At 34.8% G+C, this 20,433-nt stretch overlaps 1 protein-coding gene and 1 non-coding gene across 3 annotated transcripts in view; both read right to left on the bottom strand.

Moving 5' to 3' along the window:
* Nucleotides 1-20,433, bottom strand: part of LOC113499863 (ras association domain-containing protein 10) — a 123,409-nt gene that overhangs the window by 3,962 nt on the left and 99,014 nt on the right. For both annotated transcript variants that reach the window (XM_026880437.1, XM_026880438.1), the window contains one exon: nt 8,434-8,461. The gene's annotated coding sequence lies outside the window, so the exon portion shown is untranslated. The remainder of the gene's footprint in view (nt 1-8,433; nt 8,462-20,433) is intronic.
* On the bottom strand, nt 12,078-12,150 carry Trnaf-aaa. The gene has a single exon. It is a non-coding gene; the product is annotated as a tRNA-Phe (tRNA).

The following is a 20,433-nucleotide window of genomic DNA, read 5'->3' as shown; positions in this document are numbered from 1 at the left end:
AGACTAAGTTAAAATATGCGTGTTTTCCGAGGGGTTAGGAGTTGCCGTGTTTTGTTGACTGGAAGGTACCTATAATATATGTTCTGAAATTTTAACATTCACCTTAGCGCTTTACCTTAGAGCTATCTACCTTATAGTCAAACACCGACAACGGTAAGTATTTTACTTTTAAAAGTTTTATATTAAAATACATATCATACTCTGTCTGAAAATTCACTTGAGACCAATTAACCTCTTTATGACTTATCAGTGACATGTAGGTAAATGGGTTCCAATATTCACGAATCACTGTTATAAGGCAACTAAGTAGTTATTAACATAAATCGACAGCGCATCTTCCTGAGGTATAAAGCAAAAACTGAATCCCGAAACGCGTGTTAAAAATATACCTTACCAACATAAATGTAACGATGACGCAAAACAATACAGTTCTAGGAACCTGGCAATTTGGGGTGGAGGTTCGTGACAAACTACCATTATGGGTTTCCGCCACCCTTACACCACTTCCCCAGCCCCGAACCCACTCCCAACCCCATTTGGGGCGGTGTTTTTATGTTAAATATTTTCGTAAGGGGTGTCTAAATTTTCGCTGTCAGCTCGACTATTTTTTATTTTCGTATGGACGTTATAGGTGGGGTTCCTCGTCAAGATTGAAGCTTATTTTTAAGGTGGGGGAGCTGTTTTTAGTTTACCTGCTGTTGTTGTTTTAGTTTTCGAGAATACTGAACGCTGTTTAACTAATATATCCGATACAGCCTAGAGTGGAAGTAGAGTTATATTGCGTTTTATTTACAAATGGGTTGAGATAATAAATGATTGTAATTATTTAAGAACTTCCTTTACGTAGGTTACAGCTCAGTCCGACAGGCATTAGTAATTATTATGGGACTGGTAATGACTTGCATTATTTTTACTTTTTGGAAACATGTAGAAAAACATATCAACAATTTTGTTTTAATTCTAAATGATGTAAAACTACTTGTTTATAAAAGAACTATACCCTAACATATGAACTATAATTTTTAATGACGTAACAGCAACAAAAAAACATATAATTAACATTATTATCCCCCTGCCTGTAGTTCTGTAACCTTTAAATTGTGTATTTGTGCGAATATGGATAAATTTAACACGCTAGCTTATTTATAAATCTTGTTACTTCAAAATGAATGCGTGTAATTGATGTATTAAGTTAAATTAGAAGTAGTCCTGGCTACTGTAGGCCCAACGCGTACCGCGAATGCTCGGGCTAGTGTTGGTAATGTATCGATAAAAATAGTAAAGTAAGTTATCGATATAAAAATGTTGAAATGTTAAATCATATCTATATAATGTCGGCTTTTGGAATTTGTGTGAAAAACGCGAAGGCTTGCTATGGAATTCTATCATTTTGTTTAAATGCTTCTCATAATGTAGTAAGAGATAAAACACAGAACTTTTTTTTGTTTTAAAAACTATGTTCCACTAGTTTTATCGATACTTATCTCATCACTAGAGCGCAAATTATCGGCTGTCTTGCGGGCCATAATAACAGGAGCGAACGCCGCTCCCGCACGCAAGGACGAACAGAATTATGTTTTACACACAGACTACGCGGCTGGCTAACTGATCAAAATTACAAAATATAATAAATTCTCGTAGTTCTTAGTCCGACGTTATTTCTTCTAAAATCGACACACAACTTAACAATTTACAAATAAAACGATATGCAATATGAATAATAAAAAAAAAGTTTCAGCAGGCTTTAGATATACTACAGCTACGGACATTAATGATGTTGTAGTGAAACGCTGTGTATGACGATGACTGACTAAGAAAGGTCTCAAAATCTGTCGAGAAATCCGTTGAAGCGTCAAAAAAGAATTTGACTCGAAAAATTGACTTTAATACACCTACGGCGGTATAATTCCATTGACATACCAAACGATTGGTCACTTAACGACAGCCGTAACTGGATACCCAGGGTACAATATTTTGATGCCCAATTAACTAAATTAAAAGTATAATGTCCATTAAGATACAAAAAGGGTGTTAAGTAGTTTAAAATATGGCTATATGTAGTATATTGCAATAACAACTTGCGTGAGGTGTATTGATAATTACTTATGTGCTTTAATCAACTCGTGATTAAGGATCCTGGTTGGGTCCGAAACTAGGGAGGCGAGTCCGATAACGACGCGTGAGTTAACCTTTATTCGATCAATGCTCAAAACCTTCTCTATACAGTCGCTTAAGAAATCTAATGACTCGAAGTACGCGATTCCAAAATGTCATTTCCGGTAAAAAGGTTATACTAAAAAGGATTTTCATCAAAGTCCTTTGTTTTTATAGCTTGAGAGAGGTGATTGTGTGAGAAAATGCCAACAGGGGGCGCTCTAAAAGGACGACAGTTGACCTATAGGTTATGTCCCCCAAAAAGGTTAAATGCGCAGTGCGTCACACGGCTACGAACAATGCGGATAATGTCAAAGAGGCCGTCTATTTTTTTGCGTTTAACAGGACATGCGTTCTTTAGGTAAGATGGGTGCTTTTTACAAGCTTCGATCTGAACCGTTGAATTATTTCAGTAAATAACAGTTTATTTGCAAAAAAGTTATCCTCCTTTAACAAAGTCGAATATAGAATTGGATTTTTTAGCTTCTGATCTATACCCAAAGTGTCGACTACTTCCATACCAAATTTAATTGTAATCGGTCCAGCCATTTGGGCTTTAAAAGGGAACAAACACACTCACACGCATAAAAAAACTTGCATACTTTTATTTACGTATTTATAATAGAATATAGTGCGAATTGTGATACTTGTGTCATAATATATAAGCTTGCCATTTTTCGTAGCCGTATCGTTCGCAAAAAATAAGTATTGTAAACAAAGAAATATGAGTTTATAATCTTCAGAGATAAGTGCATATTTGAGAGACCGATAGCAGATGCATCCTGTGTTCTAACATCCTATAATTTCTTAGAAACAAGGTTAAGATGCTCCTTTGTGCTTTTTCATGTCGTTTGAATGAAGTTTATTGGTTTGTGATGTTTCAGTCGAGGAAAAAATAAGGAGATTTGATGGCAAAACAATTCTGGGTAAAAGTTTCATTCAAGGAAAAAATAAGGAGATTTTATGGCAAAACAGATCTGGATAAAATTGAAACATTAAGCATGACTGCAGCTCTATAGGTGTACTTAAGTGCTATATTTTAATGATCTTTCCACATAGTCATTTTTAAAGTGACACTTTCAGATTATAATTTGGCATCTTTTTTTCTACTATAAACGAAATATAATGTATATTTTGCTGTTACTTCGACTACTTCAAATAAAAATGTAGACAATTCGTTTAAATATATTTTTCCGACGAAACACCGGAAAGACTTGACCTTAAAATAAATATAAATTACACAATAACACACGGACTTCTTAAAACATTCGTAAATTGTCGGAAACCGGCAACAATTTGCGTAATAGCATGTTATAGGCGGCACGAGCCAAAATTATCCTCAGCTATTAAGGTTCTAAGAATCGAATTTTGGGATAACGACTCTGCTGATTGGGTGAACCTTTTTTAACATAACCTGTAGGGTTATTGGTTGCGGTGGTTAATTTAAATGATGAGCATGGACTCACAATATTCAGAACATCGATCGAATCAGAGCCGGTCAAGAATTAGATCTAATGGGCCAAGGAGTAGCAGACTCGTAGTTTGTGGTTTCACCCAAACGTGTTATGTCCTTGACGTAGCTGGTGTTAGCAAAGTGTTTGAAGCTTCTTTGAAGATTTTACACTGGACAGTTGGTTAGTCACTAGGCCTTCGAACGGTTACAAAAGAAGAAAGCTTTGGGACCATCTTAGGTATCGTCTTGGTGGCCACCAAAGATGGTTTTAATACAAAGTAAAGATTTTTGCTTTAATGAAATTTAGTTTGCAGCTATAATTTGGGTATTATAGTTTGGTGTCTATCAGTAAGGCAGAGGATGCGCGAGCGATTCCGTGACTCTGGCTGTGAGTGCTCTGCCCAGTACTGAATTTAAAATTATTGTGTCGAAAAAATGCTTATACGAATTAAATCAAATGAAAATTACATTCGATATCCCTTCATTCATAGGCCATTGTAAATAGCAGTATTGGGGCTCAGATGTATGCAAGACAGGAAAAGTATCTTGCTGTCTTGGTTGCCATTAAGAGAAATGTAGAGACAGGCATATTTAAGAGTGTTACTTATCAAAGTGTCGCTTTATAAGCGACTGTAACACATATTGTCTTAGTGATGTACCTCAACACCTTTATGGATATCGACATTTTCTCACGGATTCTCATTAAATCGTCATTAGCCCTTATCTTTCCTTATTACAACTGTACTTAACCGCTTGATACAAAGATATGAGGAAGTCGCAGCATTGTGTACTAAACCGACTCCCATCCGTCTAGTGATCACCAACAAAAAGTAGGCGCTTGTGGCCATTAGGAGCGCGGTATGTTACGGAGTAGCGGTTATGACTGCTCGAGTAGACGAGTGAGAAATCCTGTGCGATTGGTCTGATTCTCGAATGCTTGTTCGGCGTTTGAATATCTTTGTGCACGTGAATTGAATTTTTGTGAAACCTCTGCGACACACGAGAGGTTGGTTATATTTTCTAAAAGTTCGATATCACTTAGACTTTTCACCTTATTTATTTACTCACAATTTGATGATAAAACATAACATGGGTTTTTATAAAAATGCTGTACATAGATCTAACTTACAAAAAGAAATACACAGCTCGACTCGCGACCCCGCCGCCGCGTCAGCTCATGGTTGAGAACTCCGGTTGGGTCCGAAACTAGTGGGGCAATTCCAATAAATACGCGTGAGTAAACCGTTGCACATTTTATTAATGAATCACTTTAACGAAACTATAAAGATATTTTACTCAATTGTAGCACAATGGCTTTTGTTACTTTATTTGCGCGTTTTATGGCCCAACGCATATCAATCTCGTCTCCGCTGACTATTCCGTTTTTCGTAGACTGAGTATCAACTTGTTCACTTCCCTATATTGTTACTACAATTGTATGATCTGTATGATGTCTGTCTTATCAGACGAATACGGGATGTACAATATTCTGCACATCAATAAATATTATATAGGGTATGTGGGGACTATCGGTTTGTCTTTTATGATTCCCCGAGTTATTCAAATGTGATAGTGCAACACTTTTTATTTAGTACATTTAATACAGTGTCAAAATTCAATTCAGGATTTGAACCTATGATTCCTGGCTATACGCGCCGGTAGCTTTACTAAATAATTTTTCAAGTTGGTGACCTCGCTTTGAAGATGTTTTAGCGGATTTCGAAATTAATTTATTGTTTTATAATTAAAGATGTGTAATTAACACAAAACAAAATTAGTACTCAGGTGATGTAAAGCAAAGAAAATTCTTTGCATCTATCAAAACATTAATTTTAATTCAACTTGTTGGACGGACACATCCAATACTTTCTTGGATTGTTTAAAAATTCAGATAACATAAAAAATATCAACTATAAACTCTGAAAATCGATCTAACATTACACAACCAACTCAAAATACATTCCAAAGAACACTGCTAAAAAAATTGCTCTACAATTTCCAATCGGTCGACATTACTAGACAATAACCATCCGTTACCGGTAGCGTTAGATCATCTGTTACATATGGATTACAGGAGCCTAACCGACGATTATCTTTGACTATAACAATCGCTTCGTGAATAACTGTAACGATGATATACTCTGTGGTACAAACTATTGCAAATGGCGGCCAGAGAAATGTCATTTGTTTTTTTTTTAACGGCCTGATAATCAGGCACACATATATCACAATATCAGGCCGTAAAAAAAACAAATGACATGCTGTGTTTATGGAAAATGCTACAATTACATTTTTACAGTGACAATACTCTTACACAATTTTTCTTTAAATCGTAGACGTACAAGACAAATGTTTTATACAGCATATGATAACAACCAAAATTAAATTATATTTTACTTGAACATTTGGTGCACTTCTAAGTCTTTAAAATAGATTTATTTTATTTTACCCGCTTTTCAATCTAAGGTCAAAACACAGTAACACTAGCCACCACTGAAATGGTTAATTTACTTGTTCTTAAAACTAACATAAAATATTAATCTTGGTAATAAAATCGCTTAATCCTATGACTTGGGCTATAAAATCAGATATTTCTCGATCGGTAAACAATGCGTGAGGAAGTTAATACATACAACATCATACACATTACACAGGGTCGCACGACATGTCGATTTACATCAATTTGTATGACATTTGCAGAATTTACTGCAACAATCATCACTGTGCGCGAAGTGTAGATATTTCGATCCCTGCGTAGGACAAGCGTTTGTGTGATCCACGAATGCTTGTCCTTTTTTTTAGGTGGGGGAATCCTCATGGGGTGTCCTCCCGGGGGAGAGGACGTCTAGTGTTCAGACTCTTACTGATTAAACCTAACCGCCGGGTATCGTCAGCCGCGTTTGATGCCGGTACGCCACGCGGCCGGCCGTCTGTGTGTCTTTGTGTTGATTTGAATGTTTCATTGTTGTCCCTCGCGACACTAGGATTACATTTCTTAGACGGAGTATTCATTTTAAATATGAAGTAGATTCCCGAGTACAGTTTTTTTCAATGATAAGTAGAGACTAAAGTATATTATTTAATAATCTTTTGACTTCTGTTCCTATCATGCTGGAAATGCTAAGATTAACATTACAGATATCAATTCAGTTTAATCAATATAAGTTAAGTTTTATAGTCTTAATTTTAAACATCGGGTATAAAATAAATAGTTCTTGATGTCTAATTGTCATTAACATACACTTTTTAATAATATACAAATACATCTATACATAATTCTAGAGCAATCACATTAAGAATGGTTAACAGATCTTCTTTCTTCTTTTCTCTTCTGTTCTCTGATGAAACAGGCCACAATAAGCTGAGGCATCAGGAAATTCACGGGTATTTACACAACTCCTGTGAATTCTCCCAGTGCCAAGGCTCAGTGCGGTCTATCTTCTATCTTCTTCTCAATTTCTTCTTTTCTTATGAGTATACCTAATAATTCAGTTCTATACCCTAAATCTGTACTTCTAAAGTTGATTATACATAAGCAAGGCATGTGGAAATCATTGATCTTTTAATTGTATGAAAGTGATAAGTTTTACTATCGTCACGTGACGTCACTTATCTGTAGGTACAGTTTTTACGGACCATTGACGTTATAAGTCCCCACTTTCATACAATTCACATTTTTGGTGGCTTTTATCTTCAAAATGATTTATTAATTTAATAAAATAAATATTCTGTTTTTTTTTAGAAATCTGCCTGACGGACTAATTAAATATCGAAAAAAATACGTTTAAGTTGTGTAGTTTCTATCCGATTTATCAAAAAATCTTTTGATGAGAATTAATAGTAGCATTGGTAATAATGAAATTTATCTAAAACACTTCTAAATAAAGAAATTTTGAATTTTATTTGTGGTTTATCTCTCAAACGATTTACAGTACAGTACAGGCTTATAGGTTTCCAATCATACAACTATCAGCACTTAAATCTCTATAAAACCTCTTAAATGTGACACTTTTGTCAAGCAGTTACGGTTATACTGTGGTCAGCCGCAAATTTCCGTATCAACTGTACAGAGTACCGCTTATAATTGCCACAAATCGTGTTAAACATAGCTTCTATTGTAAGCCCATAAGATCTATTTTTGCAGGTGTAGTTTTAACTTCCGTGGTGCATTGTATAGATCCATTATCTGCAGTTTAGTTAAATTTGTCCGCTTTGCATCGTCGCGGTGGTCAATGGTGTTTGGTGCACCGTTATATCGTTTTTTTTTAGGTGTGATGGCCTAGTGGTAGGACTGCCAAAGGTCTTGAGTTTGAACCCGATCTATACTTTTTAGAAATAAATATTATAGTTTTCGTGTTTCTGAATTCCTACTCAAGTCACGTCGGATTGCAGTTGGACTATGATGGTTTTGAACTAAGAGTGCTCTTGTTTTGGCGGTCACGCTTGTGCTCTATATGTCTCGCATAGACTTTTGTCGTGTGATAATAGACTCTATGGCTTATATCTTTAGAATATATTATTTATTGTACACCATAGAATTAGAAAAAATAGACATCAAACAAACAGTGGCTTACAGTGTAACGGTGCAATGGCGGATGCTAAAAGCGATATCTTGCAGACAACATTAAAAATACTAATACAGATAAAGGCAGCTTATCATCATCCTATTTTTAAAGGCCTCAGGACTTTGACTACGACCTAAGTCTTGAACTCTCTATGATTTATTATGGTAATCACCTAGCCACTAAGGGGTATCGATATATGACGCTGAGTCATGAAAGAAAGCGAACAATATCAGAGTAGAAGGAAATCAGTATTATTCTTACCTCATGCGTAGGTGTTTCTCGTCAAAATCTGTAACAATACGAATTGAATTGTTAATATTATGATACGTAAAAGATAACTAATATTATATTATAAAATTAGACTGAAGGAGAGATGTTTCTTATAAAATCCACTGACATCAAACTCAAATTGGTGAAATGTTATATAATTCTGATATTGTAAGCCTTCCAGAAATCTATTCGACCTAATATTTACGATCCGATAAAATCCCTCACCTGTCTCTATACCATTTCATTTCCGTATATACAACCAATTATTCATAAATACGTGTATTAGATAGTACAAAACTGTTACTATGAGCTCATTAAAATCCGACTTTAACTGTTGCAAAAACGGGACCGCGCTCTACACTCCTAATATCGGTATCTCGCTTGCACAGACCCAACAGTTCCTACCTTAAGCGTTCGTAGTACTTGTGCAAGCTTATTATCAACGTAATTTGTTTCTCACATTAATATTTATGTTGTTACAGAGTTGGAGTCATTAGTGTCATATTAAGTCGCCTCATTTGTTTGTTATGCCGCGTCTATTCGCTTAAATGCCTGTTTTCAACTCCCTTTTGAATATATTAGATATCATTTGCCTATTACAACTGTATTATTGAGTAAGTGAACTGATTCTGATGTAGATCGATTGTTTTGTTTTGTGTTTGGATATTTATAGGTACCTAGGAATAATGTTTCTGGGGATGTAACCTGTAAGATATTAATACGGATATTTTTGCAATAAATACTGCCACTCCAAGGGATTGAATCCTTGTATCGCAGAACGGATTTACAAACATTTAATTCGCATGCATGAAGACATAGACTCAGAATAAGCATTTGTAAGTCATGGTATCATTACTTTTTCTTAGTAAGTCTGATTATTACAATAAAAAATGTCCGGAATTCAAAAGAGAAGGCAACGGTCAACCCTGTCTGCCTGTTGCCTGCGTTTTCAAGTCCCATTATTTTCAATCTAGTCTTGTACCTTTCGCATAACATCAAATGCAGCAATTTTGTAAAATAGCTGTATTATAATATGTATAAGTAATAATATTCATCCTTAATGACTGAAAAAAAAATTCGTAAACAATCAGTCACACTATTTTAACCAAATGATAAGTACGCTAACACACAACCCTGTATCGCAAAAAACTGCTCCCCTGTATTATGGGAATGCGTCATCACGCTATCAAGTTAATGACAAGGGTCGGCAGGGTACGGCCTAAGTGATGACTTTTGATACTATAACTATGCTTGTACGAAATAAATTGTGAAATAGGTACCTAATCAATGAGTTGGCTCTTCGCAAACAAGGGAACGCAAGTTTCAAATATCTCGTAATATATCTTATCGCCAAAACTTTCAATCATTGTGAAAAACATCTTATCGTATAGAAGAAAAAATTAACTATACATTTACATCGATTTCATTTTGTGATACCCGATTACTAATCTATATAATTAAACTTTTTTCATTAAAAAATAGTTACTCAAATATCAAGGTTCTTTTAATCTAAAAACCAAATAAAACACCAAAAAACCTTGAAAATTATCTACCATCAATACATAACAAACAGCATTAAATAATTAAAATTCAAACCAAAGGAATTCCGACCTTATAGTCTAGGCACAAAGTCCAATTTGCTACGTTCCATTTTAATGTATAGTTTCGTTTGTTGTCACCCCCGTTGCTATGGTAACGTAAAAAAACATGGCGGGCACAAATCGGGTATAATGTTTATGTTAGCTTTGCTCCGGAAATTCAACTGTTTTGTTATGCTAGTCGGTGGCTTGACGTTGATAGGAAAAGCAAAAGATAGCATAAAATTGTGTTTTAATAGCTTTTTAGATTTTTGTAATGTTTTGATAGCAGCACAAAATTTTTGAACGTTGTAGCTGTGTAAAACTCGATGTTATATTCAGACAGACAATTTTGAAACGTAGTTGCTTTTGATGTTGTATTTTGTGGAACGGATTTTAGTCCGAGTGAGTTTCAAATGACATAAAATAAAAAGAAAATAATCAAGAGAATGTCTTCTCGCTTTGATTTTATCAGTAAGAGTTTTACACTACCCACTTCTGCCCCAGTGGCGCTGGGTGCTCATGAGGTTTACCCCGCTTAACCAAAAAGGTGTTTTGTCGCGATGGTCCCCTAATTTTAGCAAGAGTCAATTACTTTAGTCAAAAAAATCGAAAAGACATTAGCATAAGAATTTGAACCTGCGACTTCCCACTTAGCAGTCTAACTATTAATATCCATCTACAACTAAAATTCTTTCTAAAAATGTACCTTTATGTTAAAACGGGTTGCGTGTTTCAAATCACAAGATGGTGGCCAAACCCACTAATGACGTAGGGTGAGGTTATAGGTCAAACCGCCCTGAAACACGGTAGCCATATTAAAAAAACATTTGTTCTGATTTTGCTTCATTTATATTCATGGTAAAATCTTTTATGCTGCTAATGTGTTAGAAATATGAATATTTTATGATTTATGATCACGAAAGTGTTTTTTACTTGGGTTGTTTTTTCTTCGGGTAACTTTTCATTCAAGGTTTTTTTTTCATAAATCTAGAGGGATTTACTTTTGCACAACTGGAAACGAAATAGGTTTGCTTCTTTATATCGGTGAATATTTAGTTATTAAAATAATAAGATTGTTTAAGAAGATAACCTACATAAAACATATTATTTAACACATTTTTACTCACAAATAATTAATAAGTTTGTAAAAAATGAACAAATGAAGCACATGTACTAAAGTTTCAACATTCCCACGTCAATCCCCGTTCACACAAAAAAGCTAAAATATACATAATTAAAAAAAACCGTTAATACTTCCCAAGACTGTGAAGTCCCACCCTGTTGGTAATTACCACCCTAGCGCACGTTACGGTTTAATGAACTAACGTAATAGGGTAGTTCTTTCTTTTAAATGTCCTCAAAAGATTGACCGCCACCTTTCAAAGTATCATTTATGCACCTTTCTTATAGAAAATATACATTATATTATAGAGAAGAGCTTCAGAGCGTTGGCTAACTGCGGATTGGCGATTTCAGATTTGAATATTTGGAATCTAGTTCTCTCTCTAAATTTCTTCCAGTCAGACCAAGGGGTATCGTGTTGCCAAGGTAACTGGGTTGAGGAGGTCAAATAGGCAGTTGCTCCTTGTATAACACTGGTACTTAGCTGAATCCGGTTAGACTGGAAGCCGACCCCAACATAGTTGGGAAAAGGCTAGGCCAATGAACGTTTGTCATTGTCATTGGAGTCATATAATAACTTAGGAAGAACATTCACTTTTGAAAAGTCTCATTACAATACTTTACGACGCTGAGATCGAACTTGCTTCCCTTGTATACATTATATATACATTAATATACATTATATATACATTTTTTTTACAATGGCAACAGAACACGTTAGTTTAGCCACGTAATTTATAAGGAAACTTCAGATCTACTTGTTTTGACATAAAGTTCAAATTTGTGTATTCTTAACCATATTATTGTTGTGTGCTTATATTGCTGTGAACTTATGCTTTTATCAGTTATCCTTTAATGTCCTTTTTCATGAAAAAAAGTTTAAAAATACGATATAAGCAACAATTCATTATTTTCATAAAATACTTTCGAATATGCCGAAACCCGGGATTGAACCGGGGACCTTTAGATCTTTAGTCTAACGCTCTCCCAACTGAGCTATTTCGGCCAGTGACATTATGTGCTAAATTATCAATCTCCTTCTCCATCCATGCAGTTTCGTTTAATTTATCGTACTCTTGATTATTTAAGCAATCAAAATGTATTTTATTCTCTAAATTCAGTTACTTTTGAAAACAGTTGATTGACAATGAATTCAAAGAGATGGTTGGAGTCGATCCGAGCTAATCTACTAAAACAACAAGAATGACTCATTTACGTCCAACCACTACAACAAATATACATAATCGGTGTAATGCAGAAGTCTAAATATAATAATTAATGAGTGACAGTGAGGGATCAGACAGACAGAAGCAATAATGAGGTCCCATATTACCCTTTAGGCAGACCCCTAAATACTGGTCATTCAAAATTCCTGTGACATTTTAAGTGGAGGCATCATCTGCGCATGCGTGCAAGTAACATTTTACTACAGAATGTTCGGTACCTACCCCAGTGAGCTATTTTAGACCTACAGATGCTTGTCTTGGTATTTGTAGATAAAATTGTATGTTCAATCTACATAATTTAATGATCAAAAATATATTTTAAGTTGTACGTGCAAAATAGTGGACAAATAAGGATTGTAATAAATGGGGATGTTGGCAGCTTGAAGAATCAGGCTCTCATGTGCTCATGGAGTGCACGAGGGTCGCAGAATTTAGGGATGATGACATTTTTTTTTCTGTATCCGTCTTGTAGTTTTTTGTATAATAATGGATACGTATTTTTTAATTTGTACCGCAAACGTAAATTGACCTAATTACAGTCAATGAAACTTCGAACTATCGTTACGTCACAAGCCCCCTCTCCTAAACTTTAAAGCAGTTAATCTTTGTCAATTCTAGTTTTTCTGAAAAAAGGAAAAATACGTGTCTCATACTTTTCAATTATCTAACTGAGGGACTAATGAGACTTTTTCTCTTTGTACCCAGTCATCATCCCTATTGTAAACAGGCTCATTGAATGTTTTGTATTGCTTAACTATTTATTGAAATGGTGAAAACCGGTTATTACTGAAAACTCCAAAAAAAATCTTTTGATTTTTTACTCATTTTTTTTAATTCGGTACTGATTAAATCTTTGTGTTTGTGTAATTTATCCATAATTGTATGTATTTAGAACTATATTTAAATCAATTGCTACTTACAATACAAGGTTTGCTCAGTTTGAGACTAGATGGCGTTGTATGATGCTGTAGAATCATTACATACTATGACAGAGTCCCAACTCCTTTTAAATAAACATCGTTACTCGTAAAGATTGATAGTAAAATACTTGATACAAACAGTTTCCTTCATTACGGTCAACGTATATATAATTTAGATACTGGCTTCCGTCGGCATATTCTATCAGATATTCGGATTAATGAAGCCTTACCGTTATATACAATTAGCAAGCTGAGGATAGATATACGCAAGTCCTATTAGGGATGTAGGCAATCTCTGATTTGGTTATGATTGTAGATGTTGCGGATATATCGGTTTCGGTTACAGGTGAGATCTGTTTTCGGATAATGCCTATATTTCGATTTAAAATATTTGTTTAAAGGACTATTTTAGAAAACAAAGTACTTATATAAAAACAATGAATGTGTGTTTGTTGACAGCTGTACTGACAAGAACTTTTTATAAATGTTTTATCCAATATATTTTTTTCCTATTGTGGATACGGATATTTCATATGTCGGATATCGGACACATTCGGTTACAGTGCTTGTTAACAGCCCTAGAACTTAGTAAACAACATATCCGGTTTAAACCAGACTTAACCAGATTGATTGATGGAAATAATGTATCATTTTCGACAGTCGATGGGAAAATAGAGGTTTTCTTGCAATCTAAAACAAATATCATTTATAATATGAGATTATTTATTGTAGCATAATAATCTAAGGCCCGCGACTTTTCCCGGGTTCTGTAATATTATTTTTTACTCGAAACACATAGTATTTTAAATTTGATAACTATCAAAAATAATTTTCGCATGCCTGCTGAAGGTGACATGTGAGAAAAACGCACGCAAACGTCATATCACTCCTTGAAAACGACTGGACCAATAACAATGTTTTTTTCTTCTGTGGCATCCTGGATAGTTGAAAGTTCAGATCTACTATCGGCTAACCTGATTAGGTATATAGGTATACACTTTTACTTTAAACTAAGTCTTTTATGAATGAAGACATATTCCATTCTTAGAAAATATCCTTAATTACATATCCTGTATTTAACTCTCAGAAAAAACGAATTAAGTGATAAACATAGCAACAAATCAAAAGAAAAACCATAAAGCAACGTAAGAAGCGATTAAAACTACAAACACGTTTTACCCACAAGATAAATCGCAAGACAATCGGATGCCTTTGCGACTAAAAGTCGTACGTCGCCATACATTAATCACATTCTAGTTCATGTAAGATTTAACTGTGCACTGCAAGCCAACATCAGTGCTGGAAAATAAATCGACAGTATTTATACCATCAAACTCAAAGTAGAGACTTATTAGAGGCCACTCGTCACAGTGTAAGAAGATTTTCAATAGTACCATTTATTCTATTAAATCCTACTAATAACGTAAACGCAAGAGTTTGTATGCATGTATGTTCCCCTTTCACGCAAAAACCACTGAACCGATTAAGATGAAACTTGGTACACAGTATATAGAATAGGTTTTATACCTATTTTATGGGGATCATTTTCGATTTGTAGCGGGCGGGCCCGCGGGCAACTTGTCGCGCACTACGGGTTTGGTGTGATGACGTATCCTATTGGATTATCCGATTGGTTTTCATAATCATCGTTTTACGAGGATCACTGAGTTTGTAAAGGAACTTTTGTATGAGGAAGTCATATGGATTGACGACCCCAAAACTTTTTTTGCTCCCTGGATTTTTTATAAAATATTTGTCTTAACAATCGCTTTTAAAACAGAAAAAGATATGGGTTTTCAATGTCTGACCAAAGTGAACCTTCTCCCGTTTCCCTGCACACTGTATTAAAACTGCGCTGGCGCACCGTATAATTTAAGGTGCAGTGCGTAGTTGACATGTGTATCCTATCGATAATATAGAGGCCTGTCAATAATAATAAACCACGCTTAATTATCTTAAGTGTCTCCCTAATAGCTCTGGATTTAAGAGAGTATTGCAAAAACTGTTACAGTATCCGTTGTGTACACTATTTATTATGCACTGTTATTTTAAGTGGCAAATTATTGTCAAGTATCTACGAAACTTCAAAGTTTTATGTTGGTAATTTCTTAAGTATTTTAGAACCAAAAAACGGATGTTTTTTGGAATTGAAAGGTTAAAGCGAAACCGCTATAAAAATAAAGAGAGGTATACGCCTATCAGTGCCACTGAATAACATGAATATACCCAATGATATTTTAGGACGCTAATTCATATTGCTGGATTCCAAAACATTGATTACTGATGTCAGAGTGCGATCATATAAACGTATACCGCGTGGACTGGAGCCAATTGGACCATGATAGAGGATTGTGGGGGAATTTGAGGGAAGCCTTTGCTCAACTGTGGGACGCAGCGGGCTACGTGAAAAAAAATCCTGTCATGCTTGCATGTCAATATCATAAACCAATTGAAGAAAACGTGATTATCATCATCATCAAATTATTTTTTAGGATCGGATTATGAGACAAAAACATACATTTTTTAAATTCTAACTTAATTAATCCTTATCAATGAAATCAACGCAAGTTATTAACCTCAAAATGTGTTACAAAATGAGATATCACCATTTAAGGCATTATATTTCTGCTTGTTTTGACTTTTTAAAGCGTTGCAGAATGCCTTTAGTATCGAACAACTCAATTTAATGTCTTGTGTTAACATTTATGACACCAAATAAAATCACACCCACAAAATCATATTTCTTTTGGCGCATAAAATGTCGTTTTGCAATATATGGTGCTTATACATCAAACATTTTATTACTCCAAGGTATTAAGTGTTGGTGCCTTTATTTTTATTGTATCTTTAAGTTTTCGATCGTTTGTAATTTGAGCTCGAACGAAAACATTTTACTGCGGAAGCGAGATGCAACTACGAATGTAGAGCACTATCTCGCTTACTCCGCTCCACTGTCTTGTTAAAACTGATGGTAGACGTTCAGGTATGAAACAAAATTGTAATGGAGTTATGACATGCTCTTCAACCCGATTTTTGTGTTTGAGTTTTTAAATATAATTATATTATCTTTTCGATCACGGGATCTATAGGAGAAGAGACCCGGTCCTTTTTAAAGGCGTATACGGGGACACAGGTCTAACATACAGAGGTCTTGTTGAGAACCCCCGCGCCTCTCACCATTGTTACAAGGCTCGGACCGCGCTCGCAACAGAGCTGTGTTTCTAAAACTACGAATTGTATCATAATATTGAAAAAAATTGCATTTTAAATTTATCCAAATCTCATAAATACCTATTTTTTTATCATGAACGTGTTCTAGTCATGGGATACATGAACAGGGCTGCTTTTGTAAGACGACTAAAAAATCACGGTGTATAAAGAAATAATATCAGTCATCTATAAATTTTAATTAATAAAATATTTACATTTTACAACCTTGAGCAAATAACAACAACTAGAACAGTTTTATATATTTATATTTAGAGCTGGTAACAACAGTTAATGAGAACAGCATTAATTTTGCTGTCAGTAAAAATTTTAACAGCATAAATTACATCTGCACCTGTGTGTCTATAATAATACGTGTATAATTAATTTAAGAGCTGTTTTATAAGTATTTAACCTTGGACGGATTTGAGGAAAAAATATTATACCTACTTGGTACCCTACTTTTTTTTTTGCCGAGTCGTTGGTTGGCAACATTGAAGGTGGATAGGTATTTGCAGGTAGTTTGTAAAAGCGTTGAGACAAATCATGACGTCTTTTTATAATATAAAGTGATTTGTTTTATCGCATTACGGTAGGTTTTTTTTATAAACATAAATACCTAATATAACGAATGTTATCCGAATCCGATTTTTTTAACCGCTTAGACTCACAGTTGGATTAGGGCTTTCCTTTATATCTGTTCTTTAACCTAATCGTTAAGAATTAGCATAATATGTTGATAAAACAGCGCTTTTTTCGCCAACAAACTGTTCATCACTTATTTTGTTTTATTTGTTAAGATAAACATCCCTACTATTATAAATGGAAAAGTAACTCTGTCTGTCTGTCTGTCTGTTAAGCTTTCACGTCTAAACCACTGAACTAATTTTAATAAAATTTGGTACAGAGATAGACTTGACCTTGAGAAAGAACATAGGATAGTTTTTATCCCGGACTTTTGAAGAGTTCTCTTGGAAACGCGATTATATAAACGACCTCGACGCGGGCGAAGCCGCGTGCGAAAAGCTAGTATACGTATAAACGGATAATAGTATCATAAATAACTATAAATTATCAAAGCTACAAATAATCCCCGATAATTTATTCATTTTCTCCTTAACTAAACATCAGCTATGTTTTATCTTCCATTGCCATTATTTACCTAGGTATAAAACCAAAGTATCCTAGACTCTACAATCCGCCTGACATACAGCACAAAGTCACCACAACATTGCATGGCCGACGTCTTACATTGCAATAAATCACTAATTAGCGTTGATTACCGCCTTAATTACGACCTTCCATTGATTCATACCTCGGTTAAGATCCTATTAAAAGTTTATTTGTAGAGTGACCTAGTTCGAGTGTGGTTAGAAATAGTATTAATGTATAAAAGTGTTTAGTTTTGCTTTAAATGCGTTCTTAAATGAAACGGCTTCGTTTTTAGTTGTCATGTTGTTTGTATGAGTGATACTCATTAAAAAATCATCATCATCACCATCCTAGCCTTTTCCCAAATATGTTTGAGACGGCTTCCAGTCTAACTCGATTCGGTTAAGTACCAGTATTTTACCAGGAGCGACTGCCTACCTAACCTCCTCAACCCAGTTACCCGGGCAACAAGACTTTCCAGCTTCTGACTACCTGTAGCGACTGGCAAAGATGTATGAATAACAGCCGGGAGTCCAGGACCCACAATGTAACGTGCCTTTCGAAACACGGAGGAATTCGCTATGACAAAGATGGCCAAAAGCTTCGAAGAATTAGTAAAGAAATATTCTCTCTCACTAAAGTGATATTATTTTTTGTCACCGCCAGTCTTGTTACGAATCAAACGTTTAATACCACCTATTTCTAGCTACATTAACAGGCTGGTATTATTTTAATGACTATTTAACATACCATCATTCGTTTAAAATTATATCGGGATCCTTTGTCTTGCCTCAATTATCTTAAAAGTCTATGAACGAGTCAATCAAGCGAGCAATTGTGGCGCTAAGATGAAAGAGCTCAATTTGCGTGTATCCAGCTACCTACCACGTCTGATAGCAAGACTGTTGTGGGAGCGAGATAGCGCACTAGGCGGTGTAGAGCGCCATCTCGCTCAGACACGTGCAGAAGTTTTAGTGGCACCTGGCTAATTCGATGCCGGTAATTTGCGGGTAGATTGTAGTTCAGGCGACGTGACGACCTCTTAATCAGGGTATAGGGTGCTTTCAATGAAGCATGAAATAAGTTGAACGTAAAATGTGAGGTTGGGAATCATGTCTGTGAAGTGAAGTGGCTTACGTTTGAATTCTAAGAAATGAGACTACGTGACCGTTCTGTTATTTTCGGCTCTAAGGTAGAAGTTATACATAGTCAAAGTAGTCATAAAATATACATAGTTTTACGCGGGTATATTTTTTGACATACCCTGGAAACAAAACACAGAATTTAAGACAGCGAGAACTCTTAACACACGCATGATTTGCTTAAAGGCAGATCCCAGACACAATCACCCACTATCCACCACACAAATATTTTGTACTTATATTTCTCCAAAACTACAAGCAACCATAACAGCTACAACATCCAAAAACCGATAATCAAATGACTAAACATCGAGATATTTATAACGGCATCACTCTGTATAACACGGGCAGTCACGCCAGTTTTTGTTCTACCCAAGCCTGCCCCAACTTGGAACATGTTGGCCCGTTTGTGGCCTCTCTATATACATATATAAATAAACGGTTTTTGTCCACCGGTTTCCACTTGTCCTGATCCAGATAACCTCAAATACTTTTTTATTTGATCGTAATTTTTGTAACGGGATTGTCGTCTCCATGTTATTCTTTTGACGGTTTGACAAATTTATGAGAGCGTTTTATTGATATTGATTCTTGGTGATCTACATTTTGTATTGGTTTCTTATTACTTCAAATCTCGATTGCGTTTAATGTATGAGACAAAATATATTGAGAATTTTTGTTTTCATTTATTTTTCATTGTTACGTATATATGTTTTGGCATATTGATAATATAATAATAATATAATATATCCTGGGACAACTCACACACGGTTATCTGATCCCAAGCTAAGCAGAGCTTGTGTTATGGTAACCAGACAACTGATAAACTTACTTATATATTTCTAAATACAAACATATTATAGATAAATTACACCCAGACACCAGAACAAATGATCATGCTCATCGCACAAGATTTGTCCTGGGCGGGAATCGAACCCACGACCTCCGGTATAGCAGTCAGGGTCGCTAACCACTAGACCAACAGGCCCTTCTTGATTGGAATTTGATTGGGTTTTAGATAAAACTAGGTTTTTCCTATGGTACTATTACTATTTAAGTCACTTGATCAAGGTTGATATTATTATAATTAGGTGCATTTTAAAGTTTATAACCCATCTTCTTCTTCTTCTTTTGTTATAGAGTCAGTGGAGTCGGAGTTTTCCCGACTTACCAGATCGACCTGAATAGCTAATATTTAACTACCTAAATCCAATTTGATATAAAGTATAGTTTAATAATATCAATGTAGAATATTTTTAATCAATTTACAATCTCAATAGTTCATTATTTCTTATTATGTTAAGTTTTGTATTCAAATCCTGGTATTGGCATTCATATTCAACAAAATTCTGATAAAAAACTTTGATAAAATAAATATTTGTGACACCTTTTGGCTGAATTAAGGTTATATAAGACATGATTCTTTTTTGTTTTCTTATAAACAAACTTGTTTAAAATTGATTCTACAATAACCTACCAAATATTTTATTTAAAAGGTGACAAATTAGGTGTGTATTAAATTTTTAACACATTTAGTCAAGATTTAATATTGCTACCATTTTTTGGGAGGTCATCGAACGACTTCTCCCTCTTTGGGTTGTGTCAAACTAATACCGACTAAAACACACCTTCGTTACTCCAT

This window comes from Trichoplusia ni, chromosome 13 (genome assembly GCF_003590095.1).
Source record: "Trichoplusia ni isolate ovarian cell line Hi5 chromosome 13, tn1, whole genome shotgun sequence".
In the NCBI taxonomy this organism is placed as follows: Eukaryota; Metazoa; Arthropoda; class Insecta; order Lepidoptera; family Noctuidae; genus Trichoplusia; species Trichoplusia ni.
Note: the sequence above shows the minus strand (reverse complement) of the source record. Positions and strands in the feature narration are given on the sequence as shown.